This window comes from Hibiscus syriacus, unplaced genomic scaffold (assembly GCF_006381635.1).
Source record: "Hibiscus syriacus cultivar Baekdansim isolate YM2019G1 unplaced genomic scaffold, ASM638163v2 tig00110057_pilon, whole genome shotgun sequence".
Taxonomy (NCBI): domain Eukaryota; kingdom Viridiplantae; phylum Streptophyta; class Magnoliopsida; order Malvales; family Malvaceae; genus Hibiscus; species Hibiscus syriacus.
The window spans coordinates 412329-433469 of record NW_024062581.1 but is presented as its reverse complement, the minus strand read 5'-3'; the positions used below and the strand labels follow the sequence as shown (position 1 = coordinate 433469).

Genomic DNA, 21141 nt, shown 5'->3' with positions numbered 1-21141 from the left:
GAGGAAATGAATTCAACAGTGGCAGTGGTGAGACAAACGAATGGCCCGAGTGGCCAAAAATCGACGAAAATCGATGGAAAGTTTTGGTTCCTCGATGAACTTTCAACTGTTTCTATACAATGAACGACGAGGAGCCTTGACGGTCAGCCACCAGGGTTTTGGTCGCGGGGGCCTGACGCTCACACTGGTACTGGCGGTGACAATCATCGTCCAACAACGACAGATACAACGATGGGCCATCGAACGATTTTCTATGATTTTACTATGAACGATGAGCTTTCATCAACGGTGAAGAGTAGGACTTCGATCGGAAGCGATACCGATGTTGTTGGAGGTGGCGGTGCGAGCCACCGCTGGCGGGAGATGGGTTCAGCTGTGGACGATTGTTGGCAATGAAAAGTTTAACAACAGAGTGACAAAAAATCAATCTATAAAGCTGAGTGAGTAAAATATGAATTATATGAAAGTTCAGTTGCTAAATTTGTAGTTTACCTTTTATTTTTTCTGACATGTCATAGCATTCGTGGCTTTTAACGATTAAAAAATTATTTCTCTTACCCACGTCATAACATCTTGAGAACTTTAACGACAGAGTGACAAAAAAAACTCAATCTATAAAGTTGAGTGAGCAAATTGAAAATTTTGAAAGTACAATGAGTAAAATAGGAATCGCATGAAAGTTTAATTACCAAATTTGATATTTACCCTAATAAATAAATAAACAAGCACGAACACAACCTTCTTCGTTCAAACTCAACTCATTATTCTTGGGAGTGAAAAGCTTTGCCACAATTTTAAAAAAAGTAAAATTATAAAACAAAGTACAAAAACGTCCGAGAGATCCGATTGTAAAGAAAAGGGCTAAATTACATGTTTACTCACTAAACTTTACTTTCTCTCTTATTTTACTCATCGTACTTTCAGTTATTCAATTTGCTCATTGAACTTTAGACATTGAACTTTTTTGGTCACTCGACCGTTTACTCAGTAACTAGGTGCTTATGTGACTTATTTTAATAATAAAACATGTCACACGTTTACTCACTGAACTTTATCCTCTCTCCTATTTCAATCACTGTACTTTTAATTTTTTTCCAATTTTAATTTAGCAACGTCATAACACCGTTAGAAATTTAACGGTCGAGTGATAAAAAAGTTAAATGTCTAAAGTTCAGTGAGCAATTGAAAAAAATTGAAAGTATGGTGAGTGAAATAGGGGAGAGAGTAAAGTTTAGTGAGTAATAGTGTAGTTTATCCTAAAGAAAAATATGTCCTCGTGGCCGATCATTATTCCTCTATTGTTCAATAAAGCGTTTCCCTTTGCTTCTGATTTTCTGTCAATCCTCCCGCTATAAATTCCCCCCACCCCCTTATTCTTCTCTTATTTAATTCAATGGGAAGTCATTATCTTCCTAACGCCCTTTTCTCCGTTTCATCTTCTCTTTGGGATTTTACGTTTTTCTCATCCCTGCTTGGTTCTGTCTTTCTTTCTCTCTGTTATTTGGTTTGAGTGGGATCCAATATGTCCAATAACATTCTGGTGACCGGCGGAGCCGATTATATAGGAAGCCAGACTGTTGCAGCTGCTGTTAGGCGGATACACGGTGGTCGTCGCAGATAATCTGGACAATTCCTCCGCCGTTGCATTCAAAAGAGTTCAAGAACTCGCCGGTGAATTCGGCAAAAACCTTTCTTTTCGCCAGGTTCGTTGAACCTTTAAACTCATCGAATTTCATTTTTTTTAAGAAGAGAAAAGTTGTTTCGAGGGGTAACTTTGTAATATTTTAATGGTGACTGTTGAGTTGGTTGCCACACTAGGAACCGGGGAAGGCTTATATCCTTAAACTGTTAATTTGGAGTCTAATTGGTTTAAATTTTGATTAACTTGAAGGCTACCTTCATAATTGAATTGCTTTAGCTGGCAACATGAACTGTTCTAAATTCGGTGATTTTCAATTACTTTTTAGATGATAATTTGTTGGAATAATTGCGATTATTCTAATAGTTGATCAAGTATTTTTACTTGATAAAGGAATTAGTAAATTAATTTAAAAATCGTTTTCCATTAAACTATACAGGCACTTTATAAGTTATAATTACAATTTCTAAGAATTTTAACAGAGATTACTTGAAATGCACCTTGGAAAAAGTTTGGCCTTTAATTGCTTATATATTGAAGAATCCAGTGAGCTAATAATTTGATTAAACAGAGCTACTGGGTTGTCAAGTGAAGATTCTCTCTAATATATGTTTTTTATAAGCCTATTTGGTGTGTGTCAATATTATTATTTTTATTGTCAGTAGCCCAAAATGTTAGTGTAGCTCTCCTTTAATTGGTAATTGTTTTATCTGGAGGTTATTGAAAAGTTTTCCACCTTCAGGGATAAACCAGGGAGGGGCGGCCGGTGGCCGTCGTTTAAAAATCCTACGTGGGTCCTTGTGCATCTTAATTGTACTTAGGTGCTTAATTGTTATCCTTTTATCATCTGTAAATTCGCAGTTGAAGGGTCTCTATTGTTCTGTTTTTGCTTTTGAGAATAAAATGTTCATGGGAATTTGCCCGTCTTGCTAATAATCAAATTTATCATGCGCTGTTGAATTATTATAACATTATTAGTGTTTAGTGTTTACAAAATATTTGTATCATTATATTATATTAATTATGCATCCAAGATTTGTTTCTGAGATTGACATGATCTTTGAACCTTTGCTTTCTACTGCAGGTGGGCCTTCGGGATAGATCAGCACTGGAAAAGTTTTTTTTCTGAGATAAAGTACTGTGAGGAACCAGTATGCAGTTTTTCTTTTGCCCTTTTCCTCTCGCTCAACCTCTAAGGTAATTACATGGTTATATTGGAGGTTTGATGATGTGATTCACTTCGCTGGACTGAAAGCAGTTGGTGAAAGTGTAGAGACCATTACTCTATTATGACAACAATCTCATTGGGACAATCACTCTGTTGGAAGTCATGGCTTCTCATGGATGTAAAAATGTGTCGTAATCGGTTTTCGTCCGGGCACAAATTTTATTTGGAGGGAAAAGTGATGTGAATAATTTAATGATTTTGATTTTAAAAAATATTTTGGGAGTCGCCATCGGCCTTTTGGGTCAGGTAGGTCGAATACCTAAAAAATCATCTTTTAAAAGAGTTTTTAAGAAAACATCATTTAAAAGATAAACTAGTTTGCGTTTTAATCAAAAATTTGTTCTTTTTAATAATAAAAATGGATTCGTGGTCGGTTACGTTTAGGGAAGGATTAGCACTCCTACAACGCCCAAAATTGATACTTTTTAATTATAAATTGTCTCTAATAATAGAATTTAAGAATTCAAATATATTTAATTTATAATTCTGTTATCTCAAATTTATTACTATAATTTTTAAGAAAATATATTAATTTATATATATTTATAAATAAAATATTTATTTATTTAGAAATATCAGAAAAGAACTTCTAGGTGTCTTAAGACAGCTCTTTTCTTAATATTAAAAAATAAATAAATATTAAAATAAAATCTTTCTAAAAATAATTAAATAAATTAATATATATATAATTTATAAAAATATGATATTTATTTATTTAAGAATATCAGAAAAGGACTTCTAGGTACTTTAAGACATCCCATTTCTTAATATTAAAAAATAAATAAATATTAAAATATGATTATTTTTCTTAAAAGTAATTTATATAAAATTAAAATTTTAAATAGGATTTTTATTTAATATATATATAAAATATAAAAATAAGAAAATAAATATTATTTATTATATATATTTATATAATACATAATAATAATCAATAATAATTAAATATATAAACATATAAAAATAAACAACGACTAAAATAAATAAAAAAAAAATTATATTATTAAAATATAAACGGTAATAAAACTTGTAAAATAAATGAAAGTATTAAAATTAAGGACTAAATTATAACATATTAAAATTAAAAGCTCTAATTTAAAATATTATAAAAACTAAGTATTAACAGTATGATTTATCTTATATTAATTATTCGGGATTGAATTAAAAATTAATAAAGTTACAGGGGCTAAATATATTATTTACCCTAAATTACATAATTACGGGAAATGACTAAAATATAATAAAATAAAATTCATGAACAAAATTAAAATGCTCGAAAACTTAATTTAGTGACTAAAATATAAGTCTATAAAATCAGGAGGATAATGCGTATGGTTTTCCCATACGGGAAATTACACAGAGGCCTTCACCAAAACTACGTCGTTTTGGTAAGGGTATAAATAGGCCAAAATAGGCCTAAATTATCATTTCTCTCCATTTGCTTCTCTCTCTTAGAGAGAGAAGCTTCTCTTAAAGCTCCCTCACCAGAGGAATACCGGTGACCGGCGCCGGCCACCGTCCACGGTGGCCGGAATTTTACAAAATTGCCCAAAAAAAATCTTCTTTTATTTCTAAATCCGATCCGGCTTTCTCTTGTTCTAAAAAAAACCCCCAAACTCCGTAGATCTAAGTTTTTACCTTCGGTTTTTTTATGGTTTTCCGGTGATTTGGATGCTCCGACGAAGGTAAGTTGCTCGGTATCTTCACTCTATTTTATTATTTTTTTTTGTTTGATTGCTCTGCCCCTCCTTTGCTTCATTGATGGGGGCTTTTTATAGGTTTTTTCGTACACCTTTGGACCGGTTAAAGGAGGATAACCCGGTGAGTCACTGGCCAAAGGAGGTGATGGAAGCCACTGGAACTGGGACGTGGAGGGGATGTTGTCCTGGCTTGCTGGAGGCTGTTTGTAGGTGCAACGTGGAGGGGCAGCTGCTGGAAATTGCTGGAAATGCAACGTGGAGCTGCTGGAATGGAGAGGTAAAAATGGTGATTATAGCTACCCCTCTTTGCTCGTTGATGTGGAGCAGGAATGGAGCAAAGACATAAAAACACCATTTTTAGCTTGAAATGTTTAAACTTCTGAGCTATAAGTTCTTCTCATTATGAACTTTTTGCTGGGAATGATGATCCACCTCCTTCTGTGATGGATTTGACAAAAGGTTAAACAATGTTGATGTTGATATATTTCTCTCTATGACGAGTCGAACAAAAGGTTGAATAAGTTCTTCCCATTATGCACTTCTTCTTCTTCAGATGAGTTCTTCTCATTATGAACTTCTTCTGGAAATGATGATCCTTAAAAGAGGTGTTGATTCAACTTCATATGTGATGAATTAAGATAAGGTCGAACAAGTTCTTCTCATTATGAACTTCTTCTTCCTCTCAAGATGAGTTCTTCTCATTATGAACTTATTCTTCTTCTTTAGATGAGTTTTCTCATTATGAATTTCTTCTTCCTTCTTCAGATGAGTTCTTCTCATTATGAATTTCTTCTTCCTTCTTCAGATGAGTTCTTCTCATTATGAACTCTACCTGGCAATGCTGATCCATCAAGTGATGGATTTGAGCAAAAGGTTGAATAAGCTCTTCTCATTATGAACTTCTTCTTCCTTCTTTAGATGAGTTCTTCTCATTATGAACTTTCTCTGGAAAAGCTGATCCATCAAGTGATGGATTTGAGCAAAGATTGAACAAGCTCTTCTCATTATGAACTTCTTCTTCCTTCTTCAGATGAGTTCTTCTCATTATGAACTTTCTATGGAAAAGTTGATCCATCAAGTGATGGATTTGAGCAAAAGGTTGAACAAGCTCTTCTCATTATGAACTTCTTCTGGAAATGTTGATACTGATCTATTTCCTTCTGTGATAGCATCAAACAAAGGTTGAACAAGCTCTTCTCATTATGAACGTCTTCTTCAGATGAGTTCTTCTCATTATGAACTTTCTCTGGAAAAGTTAATCCATCAAGTGATGAATTCAGGCAAATGGTTGAACAAATTCTTCTCATTATGAATTTCTTCTTCCTCTTCAGATAAGTTCTTCTCATTATGAACTTTCTCTGGAAATGTTGATCCATCAAGTGATGAATTCGAGCAAAAGGTTAAACAAGTTCTTCTCATTATGAACTTCTTTTCCTTCTTCAGATGAGTTCTTCTCATTATGAACTCTTCTGAAAATGATGATCCATCGAATGATGAATTCAAGCAAAAAGTTGAACAAGTTCTTCTCATTATGAACTTCTTCTTCCTTCTTCAGATGAGTTCTTCTCATTATGAACTCTACCTGGAAATGTTGATCCATCAAGTGATGGATTCGAACAAAAGGTTAAACAAGTTCTTCTCATTATGAACTTCCTCTTCCTTCTTCAGATGAGTTCTTTCATTATGAACTCTACCTGGAAATGTTTTAAGAAAAAAAAACATTCTACACTGTAGGGCTTACAGCTGACTCGAAGGTTTTAAAAACATCAAAAAGCTCCCGAAGGCTTTTTGGAAACATCATGCACTGTAGGACTTATAGATGACCCTAAGGCTTTGAAAACATCAAAAAGCTCCCGAAGGCTTTTTGGAAACATCATGCACTGTAGGACTTACAGATGTGGGAAATAGTTTACTAAGTAAGAAACTATGAAAATCGTTTTCTTACTTTTCAACAATTTTATTTTTAGAAAAGATTCGTTTTCTCATTATTTTTCAAAATAACATGTTGATTGGGTAACATGACCCAACCTTAAAATAATGTTCATTCTTGTGGATTACGTCATCTATTCTTCAGATGTTGGCGTGATTCCTACATTCGAGGTTTTGAATTCTACATTCTTCTTGTAAGGTATTGTTCATCATGAATCTTATTTTTCATATGAAGAACTGCAAAACCTTATGTTTGAATGCAATCATATGTATCAATGTAATGCATTATCTATTGTGTAAATGATATTCTTATGAATGCATGAATGTTGATGCAATCTTCATTTGACTTCAAAGTGGTGAACTTGGTCTTCCTTCACTTCATCATTTATTGCCAGGGTTACCTCTGGATATCAGTGTAGAAACTTATGCTATCAAGCTTGCATTTCTGCAGAATCATCTAATCAACTTTTATCTTTGTGTCTTCTTTGCTTCATTTAAGTCTCATAAGAATTGTTTCATTTGTGGAACTCTTACCGTAGTCAGAACTATGACTTTGATGCCCCATTTTGTCTTTGGTAACACCGGCTTTCTTTGTCTGGACTTGTGTAGAAATCCAATAAAGCTTTCATCTTTGAAAAGAGAATCTATCATCTTTAAAAAGAGAATCTATCATCTTTGAAAAGAGAATCTATCATCTTTGAAGAGTGTAGATGTAGATATGCCTGACTCAGCAGGGATTAATTAGGAGAGTAGAGTCTGTTCTAATTTAAATCTTGAAACACATCACAAGGAAGATTTATTCCAATTCCTTTCATGTCTCCACATATAATCAGATATTGAATAAGGCAACCTGGACCATATCATGTCGAGATGCTTAACAACAACCTGTCGTATAACCTTAGTTGGCGCCACTAGTTTCTTGTTTAAAATTTCAGTTCTCCTTCTGTGGAAAGAAATCTTCATCATATCTCATTTCTAATCTTGGGGTTGAAGAAGACAAAATTTATCTTGGATCAATAAAGGAAAACCATATGATAACAACATTGGTTTAGCATCGGAATAACTGGTTCGTAAAACATTTGACAACACATTCATCATTTCCTGTGGTTTCTACTCAGATGTAAAATATTTGACAACACATTCATCTTTTCCTGTGGTTTCTGCTCGAATTACTGGTCAATGAAGCTCTTTGCATGGTGTTCAAAGTTTTTTTTATGATGTCACAAAACCACTTGAGAACAAAACTCAATGGGAATACAAGTGAAATACTGGTATGACCAAAAAGTTGGTCAAATTCACAAAATGTGCTGGTGTCGAATTGAATAGGAGACACTAATTGATCTCGATATCATCTCGGGCAAGGGCAAGTGTAATACTGATCACGTTTTCTTTTATAATGAGCATTGTAGAGAGTAGAAACACTTCAGCTATAGGATCCATGTACAGAAAGATATCCGTGGAATTCTTGATGCTGGGGATAAAACGTACATGATAAAACCCAAAATAGATAAAAATTCAGTTCAGTCTAGCTGGTAATGATAACCCCAGTAACATCGGGAAATAGCAATATACATGAGCTTCTCTCTTCAATGTCATCAAGTTAAACAAAACTGATGTGAAAAACAGCTTCGTAACCTCAACAGTATGGTTGAAACTAACTGACAGGAATCTCAAAGAAATATTTTCAATTATCACCGACACACAAAAGGCCAAATTCAGAGTTCGAGATCTCGAAGAACTGATCCTTAGATCGAATGGTCTACAAGGGGACCATCTTTATTCATGCAACCGTGATGTAGCTTAACAAAGAACACACTGTCATGTGACACATGGTTTAAGAAGATTGGGTATTTGAAACCATACTTGCTGAATAAATATTTGTTCAACAACAGGACCCTAATGCAACTGCCTGATGAACGAAGCAATTATGTGTAGTCAGATTGACTGTTATTGTTTCACCATTTTCATTCTTCATATCTTTCTGTCTCATTGGAAATATCTGCTCAAGTCAATAATTTTTAACACATGATGATGTGGGCCTTCAGCATGCCCCAGCATTTTCTAATACAAATATTCAAAAATGCATCAACAATCATAATTCTGATTGAAATGGGCTTTCAGCCTGCCCTATCATTTGCTTCTTGCTGATATGAGCCTTCAAAATGCCCCAACATTTGCTGATACAGATGTTAAAAGTGTGTTCACATTATTTCTTGTTGAGATGAGCCTCCAAGAATGCCCCATTTTCATATTGCTGTGAGCCTTCAAAATGCCCCAATATTCTATTTCTGGTTGAAAATGGACCCTCAAGATGTCCCTCTAGATCTGTCTGAATTGGGCTTTCGAGATGCCTCAATATTCTGCTTCTGATTCACTCTCAATGTATGTTTGACTGGAATATCATGATCCTCATGAGGTCCAATTTTGACAATGCACTGTTATGGGTACTTGTGGCTTTATTCGTGCCCCAAATATGTTTATCTTGAATACTCTCATTCTGGTGTCACTTAACAGTAGTGTTGTCAAGTAACTGGAGGAATTCTCTTCATGTTGTCACAAACTTAAGAAGTACTCAATCATTCTGACAGAAACGTCTGAGATTTGTGTCTTCTAAATGAGGTGACTGTTTTCTGGATCTGGAGGGATTTAGTTAGACAGAGTGGTATAAATCGCTTGGTAATCCATTCCAGGCTTGCACAGTGGCTTATCATGTTTCAGTGAAGGCTATCTCTGAAATATACTTTTCTGTGGGAGAGAAACCAATTTACGCGAACAGTAATCTGATGCAATGGCAAGACTACATATACAATGGTACAAGCTCATCAAAAATCCGCACCCATGCAACATGTTGATTCTGATAACAACTCATCTGATTATGAAGCGATCTTTCAGGATGATTTCACAGATATTGATAGTTCTTCTGATATCGAGGAAATCATGAATTCTGATTCTGATGAGGAGAATAAACTGTTATACTTGACAAAAATGGGATACTCAGAGGCTAAGGCTTCAATAACCATGGAGATATGTGGTATGAATTCATCAATTGCAGAGTTGACAGATTTTATATGTGCTGCTCAAATATCAAAGGCTGCTGACGCACTTCTTCCGAAACAGATCAGATAACTCAAAGAACATTTCCACTAGATGTTATTGGGCCTCCTTATTTCTACTACGAGAACGTGACACTTGCTCCAGTTGGTGCTTGGAATGAAATGTCACAGTACTGATGTAGAGCCAGAATTTGTAGATTCGAAGTATTTTCATGCTGCTGCACGGAAATGGGCTATATTCATAATTTGCCAATTGAGAACAGATTTCCTCTTATTCTACTTTCTCATTGCACTATACATGATGCTTTTCCATTGACAACAAACTGGTGACCTTCCTGGGATAAAGTTGAACCTATTTACAAACATGTACAGGAAGTGCCAAATTGACATAAAGGATCCGTAAGGCTCTTGAAGCTTATGACAATGAGTCACCTTCGAGTGTCCAGAAGTATGTTCTTGATGAGTGCTGAAAATGGAATCTGGTATGGGTTGGAAGGAATAAAATTATTCCACTTGAACCTGATGAGGTGGAAATGCTTCTAGGTTTCCCTAAAAACCATACATGAGGAGCTGCTATAGACAAGTTCCCCAGTGATATCAATGTTATGTCTCTTTTCTCTGGAATCAGTGATGCAAAAGTTACCTTCTACTGTCTTGGCATACTTTTGAAAATAAATGTGTAAGAACTGAATTATGATCGGTTGGAGCAATTGATGAGTAGATTTGGAAATTTCGACCTTGTTGCCGGTAGCATCCAGTGTAATAACCTTACTGGAAGAAATAAACATCATTGTGATGGGCTTGAAGATTTTTGTTGGTGCATTTACTTGCAATGACTGCTACAACGACTGTCTCTTTTGCTACTCCAAGATATATCATACTCTTACTGAACCATGGAAAAGTTTAATTGACGGTAAAACTGATTATCTTCAACTTTTGAAATCATGTAACCAATGTTACCCTATATAAAAGGCCTATAAGGGTAGATTCTGTTCCAATGTCTTATTATGTGCCATAAGTCCTCAAATTCAAATTTAGTAATATTCTGAAGGACATAATGGATATCATCTTGACAAAGAAAATGATCGGAATAGAAGAAGTAGCAATGATGTATCAAGAATTGAGCCAGCATCACAGTATAACCAGAGTGCAGGTAATGACTTGTTCATGGCTCTATGATGTAATCTTCTAGAGAACATGAATTGATGGTTGGGGAAAATAATCTGTCTGGTGATGCTTATCGCCCTCAGTATGAGATAAACGATAATCTTTCTTGATGAGCTGCTAATAATGTCATAGGAGAGTGTCACAAGTTCAAATCTCCAAACTTTTTGGCTTCTTAGACCACTTGACTTCAAAAATGTGAAGTGCTTCATTATTCTGGCCTCATTTATTCTTTTTCTACAACAGAGGTAGAATAAGCAACAATTGCTTCAAGGACCTTCCTCATTTGAGACTGTCCTGTTTGAAAATGTTTTTTCTCATTTCTTTAATGAAGAATGAAAGAATTTTGTAAAGTATTACCCCTTTCAGGTTCACAATATAATCAAATCATAAACAATGAGTTTAATGAATATCAAATAAATCAACTACACTTTTAAATCATTCAAAAACCATAGTCCTATGAAAAGTGTCAAAATTATTGATTGATTTGAGGTGTAGGTTGATTTTGGTAAAGTAGGTCTCTCAGGTTAGTCCAGCATATATGTCTCTTTGGGTTAACTTGAAGAAATGATTGTTATGCTCATCTTGTAGAGATACTTCTTGTGTCTGACTCTCAGGAACATCTTTGGGATGTGTGGTGCTTCATTAAGAGGTTAAGATCGTCTCTTATGTCGTTGTTGCACCATTCAATATTCGAGCCGCTTTTTCAGGTTTTCAACTCAAATCCTCCTTTGGTTCTAAGATGTTATTTAAAATTTTACATCTTGAACCCCCCTTTTATCATTTTTCATATCATGCATTAAAGATTTTAAAAACCAATTTTTGCAAATAAAAATCAATCTTGAGAGGTGGAATGAATTCTAAAGATATTCTCTTTTACTTAGAAATCCATGTATGATTAAAATGGACTTTTCAGGTACGTAACGTAGGCCATGGCTTATGGTTACGAAAGAAAGGGATAAAAAGGCCCAAATAAGTGTTTAAGGGTAATCAAACCAAGGATCAATTCATTCTGATGCCATCAATCTTGCCTTGCTTAACTTGGATCTGCTTTGTTGGGGATTTTTCCATCATTTGGATCCCTCTAGGCTGCCAAATTTTGGATTCATTTCCAATTTCTCATATCTTCAGTATTTTTTGCTCTTCTTGTTCGTACTTGATCAACCTTGTAACTTGAGGCTCAATAAGTCACCCATCTTGATTCAATTTTCCTTTTTCTTTTTTTTTCTTCTTCTTTCTTTGATGGATGAGTATAATACTTTAATTTCTTTGAGCACCTCCTTTTCCTTTTGCATTTTGGAGGTTTTCCATTATTCTTGATTGGATTGATCTTCAAGCACTTGTATTTGACATACTTTGTAGTTCAAAACTTTTATGACTTCATGGAAACTTGTCTTCGTAATAAAACTGTATTGACAATATTTATTCTTGTGAGCCAATATCCTTTACCTTGCCCCCCAATGTAGAGGGTGATCCTTGGTTAGGGTTGAATTAGAAGAAAAATTATTCAGGCTCAAATGGGACAACAAAGGATATATATATATATTAAAGGATAAATGAAACAATGTCGTTCATCATCTCATACACAGAAACCTTTGTAAAAAGAGGTATCCACAGGGGGATGAATATTCAAGATTAACTTTATTTACATGAAAAAATGTAATTAATGCATGATATATTTATTCCAATCAATCACTTTCCCCTTCTTCTTTGAGTATGCCCTAATCACTCGAAATTATCATCAATGAGTTGGTCCATGATGCCTCATCTCGTCTCTTCTTGCAGTAAAATTCACGAATAATTGAAAGTTTGGTTCTTTTGAGGTCTTTTGGTTTATGATGGTTTTGTGTTTGGAAGGACAAATGTGTGACTTTTAAAGTCATATATATGGTGGAAGGGATAATATCATAAACCAACCAACTCTATCCGAGAAGGTAAACATCTAGAGTTGATGTCTCAAAAACAAGTAGAGACATTTCTTCAGAATCTCAGATAAATGTAGTGTCAGGATTTGGTTTTGGTAAGGGTCGAGTAATTGGCATTGGATGGGATATTGAAGATATAATTTTACCACTTGCCAATAGATCTATAACTCTTGAAAAATTAAAAGAATATTTAATCTACTTGATACTCAATAATCTCAAGATTAAAATTTGACTCCTTGCTCATAACCATAAAAGAAACACATATTTATTTATTGCACAAAAGGCGGAGAAAGGAACAAAAAACATATTTAAACAAGATGCTGAAAATAGAAAGTACTACAGTGGTAGATAACACTTCCACTTGTTTATGCATCATTACTCCTCTATTATTGGGTGTGTACTTGGCCCAGGATTTTTATCCTTATTTGCCCCCCATTCCTTGATCGTTTCTTGTGTCAAGACTCCCTTGTCGACGAGCGTCTCTATTTCCTTTAACAGTGACCAACAATTCCCTGTTGAATGTCCATATACTCCCAAGTGAAAATTACAGAAGCTATTTTGATCATAGCAATGGGCATAAGGCTTTGGTGACACCTTCACCAATCTTGGTGTAATGTATTGACCTTTAACCAAAGGAGGGTACAGGTCTGAGATAGATTCTTGAAACACCTTCTGAGTTTTTCTCGCTCGCGAGGCTATCACTTTCTTTGATTGTTCTGAACGAATGAATGCTCTCATGTTATCGAGGGAGTTCTGAATGCTCATTTCAGTTATAACTGGGGTAATATTAACCAGATTTCTTAAGTTGTCCTTTGCCTTACTGGTTTTTGGAAAATCTGATACATGTATCTGAAGTGTCTTCTGGGTTATATCTGCCTCATTCTTTCTTAGACCTATAGGCCAATCTCGAATTACATCCATGGGAGCCTTTTGATTTCTTTTCCCATTTTCTTATGCCCGATATTCTTCGTAGGATTTGGTTACATTAGTTTCTGTTGCAACATTGAACCTTAACCCCTTCTTTTATCTTGCATTTTTGAATTGCTTGCTCTAAAGGGTCTTGGAAATTTTCCTTAAGGTTACCAGGAACCTTAGCTGAACAATTTGGAATTCCAGTCTGATTTATCCAAGGAACTTCCTTATAGGTCCAATTCTCATTTGGAGGCCACTGTGATTGATCAAGTTGTGGAGTAATTGATCTAGCTGAGAGCATTTTTGGATGCAATTTTTCACTCGAACAGTGGAAGGGAGGAAATTGAAATCCTTGCACATTTTTTTTTCTTCTTGATCACTCTATAAGGTTTGGCACCATGTTTAACTGAATAAGACCTCACTGTATTAACCCCAGCTTCTTTCTTGACTTTAGTATTGTCAGAGCCTCTTATCTTGCCCTTCTTGATAGCCATTTCGATGATTTCTCCACTTATGATGATGTCAGAGAAATTATTAGGGGAAACCCCTATCATGTGATTAACATAAGGAAATTTTAATGTGCTGATGAACAAAGTAGTGAACTCTTTTTCAGTCAATGGTGGATGTACTTGAGAAGCAACGTCTTTCCATCGTTGTGAATATTGTCGAAAGCTTTCATTGCACTTCATATTCATGCTTTGTAACATTGTTCGATCAGAGGCCATATCAGTCATATGCTTGTATTGACCCAAAAAAGCTTGAGCTAAATCCCTCCAAGAACGTATTTGAGTACGTTTTAGCTGATTATACCATCTGGATGCAGACCCAGATAAACTGTCTTGGAAACAGTGGATCAACAACTTTTCATTCTCTACATAGCCAGTCATACGACGACAATACATAGTGATATGATATGAAGGGCATGTGGTCCCATTATACTTCTCAAAATCTGGAACTTTGAACTTTGGTGGAATAACCAGGCCAGGGACCAAACTTAGTTCTTTGGCATCAAACCCATAAAATGACTCAACTGTCTCTATAGATTTTATCACCTCTTCTATATTTTCCAGTAGTTGAGTGAATTTTTCCTTCTCAACTGATTTGTTTAGGTCAAGGACCTTTTCATCAGGCTTTAACTCAGAAGTAGTAGGACAATCAATGGGGAACGATGCTCCAGCTTGATATGGTGAGTTCTTAACAGCGAAGTAAATCGGTGATTGAATTTCCTGGGGTACAGAGGTGAACTCAGGAATATGAATAGGTGTAACACCCAAAGAATTTATGGGGTTTTCAACAAGACTCTTTCCAGCTGTCTGGTGTTTCTCAATTATTTCTTTCATATTGTTCAGTAGGTCAATATAAGAATTTGTGATATTAGCTTCAATTTGTGCCAACTTGCTCCTCAATTCCTCTTGTATTTCTTTCTGCTCTATCTCAATTTGGCTAGCCTATCCTCAGTTTCTTTAGACATTTTTCTTTTGTCGTGCTGAGCGTTCTTGCTTCAATGAAAAACCAAGATCACTTCGTTTGAAATCCTTATTTTAATGAATGAATGTTTTAATGTATTATGACATAAAAATGCAAAGATGCCAAATGCAAATGTAAATATGTGAATGTAATAATAAGAATACAAATTGTGCAATACAAAAGAAAACATAAAAATAAAAATGCAGAGATGCCAAATGTAAATATGCAAATGTAAAAATGTAAATGTAAATTATTTAAAATACCAGAATAGGACATCCAGTTATATTAAGACTGCCCTTTTATTTGATATTGAAAATAAATAAACATTATTATTTAATTAAATATGTTTTAATGCATGATATAGGTTTAAAAATGTAAATGTAAATACAAACGTAAAAATGTACAAATGCAAAATACAAATGCATGTATGAAAAGGTGTTACTCAAGAGTGATCATCTTAGAACAGATTTCATTGAACACAAAAGTTTCGGTACATCAAACAAAACTTTACATATAAGGATATCTTTCACTCCTAACTTCTCCAAAGCCCAGTTAGTTTCCATTCATGCTAAAAAAGTTGAGTCTGCAGTCTGCTTCATCTCCTTGTAAAGTCAGCTAAATATATCATTTAAGAACCATATTGCTTGTCTGGACTGCAACTTCTTCCATGACATTCTCTTTCATTTTCTGTGTCACTTCTCGGAGTTGCTCATTTTCCCTTGTAAGAGATCATTTCTGTCCAAGAAGTTCTTGAACAAGATCTTCATATATGTTGCAGTTCTTTTTCAGCTTGGTGATCCCTGTGATCCACTCTTCTGGGTGTTTCCTATGCCAGCATTTCGAAAAGCTTGACTGATCTTCTGAAAATCTTCATGCATGGTTTTCATTTCTGTGCTGAATTTCTTGTTTTGGTCGTTCAAGTCCTTCAAATAACATGTTTGAGCTTCATAAAAATCTCCACTACTTTGAATGCCCTGACTGTTGTTCTTACCATAGACTGCTTTTGGTATCAATCTGGTAGGATCTTTGTATAATACTTTTGGTATTAATATAACCGGTTCTCTATATACAGAACTTCCCTCGATCCTCGGAGTTTCTTCAGGATGTCTTTCATTGACCGCATCATATTTTGTTTGATCACAAAACTTTTTGTCCATTTACGATTTCTTTCCAATTTGATGAACAGTCTTTTAAGTAAACACCTTTTGGTTATGCCATGATCATGTAATGCAGGCACAAACCAAAAGAAATCAATATAAACAAGTTAAAACAAAACAAAATGTATGAAAAATAAAAATGAGAAAGAAAATAAATAAATTGGTAAGTACCAATTAATGAAAAGAAAATATTATACCTATCATGGTATATAATATATCCTAACTTCATGCTTTCTAGTTCCATGCTTTGTTTGGAAAAATTAACCTAACAGCATGATTACTAGTTCGCATGCATTTATTCAGAGAGAAAAATAATAAATTAAATAAATTAAAAGCTAGAGCTTATTTCTCCTTTGTGTACACCTATGGACATGGTTTCAGATCGGAAGAGTTTCTAGGTTTAATATATGCAGGGTTTCAGTTCTAGGAGTAAAGGTACTCGAACTGTCCTTGTTGATGCCCCTTGGGCTATCAAACCCTCAATCCTAGTCCATTACAGACTTAAGCGGATTGAGTTCAATTCAAGGGGACACATTTATCTATGCCTGACACGGAGAATAAATTCTCACGAAGACATAGAGCATATGAACCCCGAAAGCTACTTGCTAGTCTGACACGGAGAATAAATTCTCACGAAGACGTCGCTTTCACTCCCACTTAAAAAGGGACAAGCTTGATTAGAAAGCTTATGTTATGCAATGCAAGTGTTGTGTGTGAGGAGAAATGTTCAAACCTCTGACAAACAAATAAATAATGAAATTTAATATTTGAAAATAAAATAATAAATAAAAAATATAAAAAATATTATGAAAATAATAAGTAATAAAAATTTTGAAATAAAAGAATTAAAAATTAAATAAATATGAATTTTTAATTTCTAATTGATAGAGACAATTTATAATTAATTTTAAAGTTTGACAGGGTCCCCAGCGGAGTCGCCAAGCTGTCGTAACCTGTTTTTGTCCGGGAACGAATTTTACTTGGAGGGAAAAGTGATGCGAATAATTTAATGATTTTGATTTTAAAAAATATTTTGGGAGTCGACATCGACCTTTTGGGTCAGGTAGGTCGAATACCTAAAAAATCATCTTTTAAAAGAGTTTTTAAGAAAACATCATTTAAAAGATAAACTAGTCTGCGTTTTAACCAAAAATTTGTTCTTTTTAATAATAAAAAGGGATTCGTGGTCGGTTACGTTTAGGGAATGATTAGCACCCCTACAACGCCCAAAATTGGTACTTTTTAATTATAAATTGTCTCTAATAATAGAATTTAAGAATTCAAATATATTTAATTTATAATTCTGTTATCTCAAATTTATTACTATAATTTTTAAGAAAATCTATTAAGTTTTATATATTTATAAATAAAATATTTATTTATTTAGAAATATCAGAAAAGGACTTCTAGGTGCCTTAAGACAGCTCTTTTCTTAATATTAAAAAATAAATAAATATTAAAATAAAATCTTTCTAAAAATAATTAAATAAATTAATATATATATATATAATTTATAAATTATTTATTTAAGAATATCAGAAAATGACTTCTAGGTGCTTTAAGACAGCCTATTTCTTAATATTAAAAATAAATAAATATTAAAATATGATTATTTTTCTTAAAAGTAATTATATAAAATTAAATTTTAAATAGGATTTTTATTTAATATATATAAAATATAAAATAAGAAAATAAATATTATTTATTATATATATTTATATGATACATAATAATAATCAATAATAATTAAATATATAAACATATAAAAATAAACAATGACTAAAATAAATAAAAATAAAATTATATTATTAAAATATAAACGGTAATAAAACTTGTAAAATAAATGAAAGTATTAAAATTAAGGACTAAATTATAACATATTAAAATTAAAAGCTCTAATTTAAAATATTATAAAAACTAAGTATTAACAGTATGATTTATCTTATATTAATTATTCGGGATTGAATTAAAAATTAATAAAGTTACAGGGGCTAAATATATTATTTACCCTAAATTACATAATTACGGGAAATGACTAAAATATAATAAAATAAAATTCAGAAACAAAATTAAAATGCTCGAAAACTTAATTTAGTGACTAAAATATAAGTCTATAAAATTAGGAGGATAATGCGTATGGTTTTCCCATGCGGGAAATTACACAGAGGCCCTCACCAAAACTACGTCGTTTTGGTAAGGGTATAAATAGGCCTAAATTATCATTTCTCTCCATTTGCTTCTCTCTCTAAGAGAGAGAGCTTCTCTCTAGAGCTCCCTCACCGGAGGAATACCGGTGACCGGCGCCGGCCACCGTCCACGGTGGCCGGAATTTTACAAAATTACCCAAAAAAAATCCTCTTTTATTTCTAAATCCGATTCCGGCTTCCTCTTGTTCTAAAAAAACCCCCAAACTCCGTAGATCTAAGTTTTTACCTTCGGTTCTTTTGTGGTTTTCCGGTGATTTGGATGCTCCGACGAAGGTAAGTTGCTCGGTATCTTCACTCTATTTTATTATTTTTTTCTGTTTGATTGCTCTGCCCCCTCCTTTGCTTCATTGATGGGGGCTTTTTATAGGCTTTTTCGTACACCCTTTGGATCGGTTAAAGGAGGATAACCCGGTGAGTCATTGGCCAAAGGAGGTGATGGAAGCCACTGGAACTGGGACGTGGAGGGGCTGCTGTCCCGGCTTGCTGGAGGCTGTTTGTAGCTGCAACGTGGAGGGGCAGCTGCAGCTGCAGGAAATTGCTGGAAATGCAACGTGGAGCTGCTGGAATGGAGAGGTAAAAATGGTGATTACAAAATGTATTTCTCTTTACCCTCCTTTTGTATGATAGTTTTACAGCTATCATTGATGTAAAAGCAGTTTCTTTGCATCGCCCAGGAAATCATTAACGCTATAGATAAATAGACAGCACTTTGTTTTCTTTTCGATCAGTTCAAAGGCTATGTTCTTAGATGTCCGTTTAATTGCCGAGGCTGGCCCATGGAACCTAGATTTGCTTTGCAAATTTTTAAAAGTCATATGAATAGGATTGCATGTTAACTTGATTAATCTTCTAATATATTACATTTCAGCTTGTATTTTCATCGTCCGCTACTGTTTATGGCTGGCCAAAGGAGGATCCATGTACAGAAGAGTCTCCCCTGGCTGCAGTGAATCCATATGGACGAACAAAGGTATGTAGTGAACCTTTCATAAGTGTATACTCTCTTGCATCTCTAAGAAGCAGCATGTATAAAGGAGAGCCATGGATAGTCATGACAATTTTACTAGTTTTGCTTATGAATATCTTATGAGTACTTAGGAATTTGTCAATTGATATTTTCTCTCATTGTGTCATCTGCTTGTATCTGACATGGTTGGCTTTCAGCTTTTCATCGAAGAAATTTGTCGTGATGTCCATCGTTCTGATCCTGAATGGAAGATCATACTTCTAAGATATTTTAATCCAGTTGGTGCACATCCTAGTGGCCATATAGGTGAGGATCCCCGGGGTATTCCAAACAATCTCATGCCTTTGTGAAACAAGTTGCCATTGGGAGGCGACCAACTTTGACAGTGTTTGGAAGTGATTATTCAACAAAGGATGGTACTGGGGTAAGCTTTCATTTGAGACTGTTGGTTTCCAATCGAACTGATCTCATGTTTCAGAATTTTTTTTTCAGTGTGTAGGAACTGTTGTATGGTTGAATTCTGTTTGGCTTCCATCAACATCTTTCATTAAGCAAAACCTTCTTCCTTATAAACAAGTAGACAACCTCGTGAAGCCCAGGTTCCCTTTCCGGAAGTTTGTGCCTTTCAACATTTCGAAGCAATATGCTTTAGGAGTTTAGGATTATTCTTTGCATTAGCTTTGACAATGTTCTTTTAAACATCATGTTAGTGGGAAGTTTATATTTCAAGATCGTGATCCCTTGTGTCAAAAGGCTTGTTCAGTCTTTTCAGGTACGTGATTATATCCACGTTGTCGATTTAGCAGATGGCCACATCGCTGCACTACGCAAATTATCTGATCCAAAGATAGGTGTGCCTGCATTGTTCTGTTCTGTTTTCTTCTATGTAATGTATGTTTGTGTCTGTTGAAATGCCACCATTATTCGGTTCATGGTAGAAGAGCAGATTCATATATTGAAATGGTTCGTTCTTAATCGTTCTTTTTGCTGTATTTGCAACTATTTATATCGAATTGGTTTTAATAATACTAGCACTGCTATTATAGGTTGTGAGGTCTTCAACTTAGGAACTAGTAAAGGAACATCAGTTTTAGAAATGGTTGCTGCCTTTGAAAAGGCATCCGGGAAGGTATTGTTGTGTCCCACAGAGTACCTAGGACAATTACATTGAGCTAAAATACTGAAATTTCCACTTTTTATTTATTTATCAGAAAATACCTACTGTAATGGCTGTACGTTGGCCCGGTGATGCCGAAATCGTGTATCCTTCAACTGAAAGGCGGAGCGGGAATTGAATTGTGGTAAGGGCGTACATATGAAAAAGCACGGACATTGCAGTTCAGGAGGGAAGGGATGTTATAAGTGGAGTGATTGTTGCAGGGCAAAATATGGGATTGAAGAAATGTGCAGGGATGAGTGGAAGTGGGCCAGCAATAATCCTTATGGATATGGATCTCCCGAGGTGTGAGTTGTGAAACAACCATTCTTTTAAAGACATCGATCATAGTCGAGAGGATTTTATTAGGCGATTAATACCACATCAAGATGTTACAAATTACAGACAAGGAAGAAGACTTAGTTTAGGTGCTTCAATAGGAGTAAACTGTCACATGAACATTTACTACAGATACGTGTAATAAAAAACCCTATTGTCATTCTTTTTAATGTTTTGCATGTTTAAATTTTGAATTAATTAAATCTGATTTTCAATAGGAGTCGAAATAAGGAATGTCTGAGGAGAGTTGAATGAGATTTGAGGCTTTCACATGAAATTTCTGATGACTGAGATTTAA

The 21141-nt window shown here is 34.3% G+C and overlaps 1 pseudogene; it reads left to right on the top strand.

The window, feature by feature from the left end:
- The first annotated feature begins 1507 nt into the window (after positions 1-1507).
- LOC120214304 lies at positions 1508-21011 on the top strand (annotated as a pseudogene).
- The last annotated feature ends 130 nt before the right edge of the window (positions 21012-21141 follow it).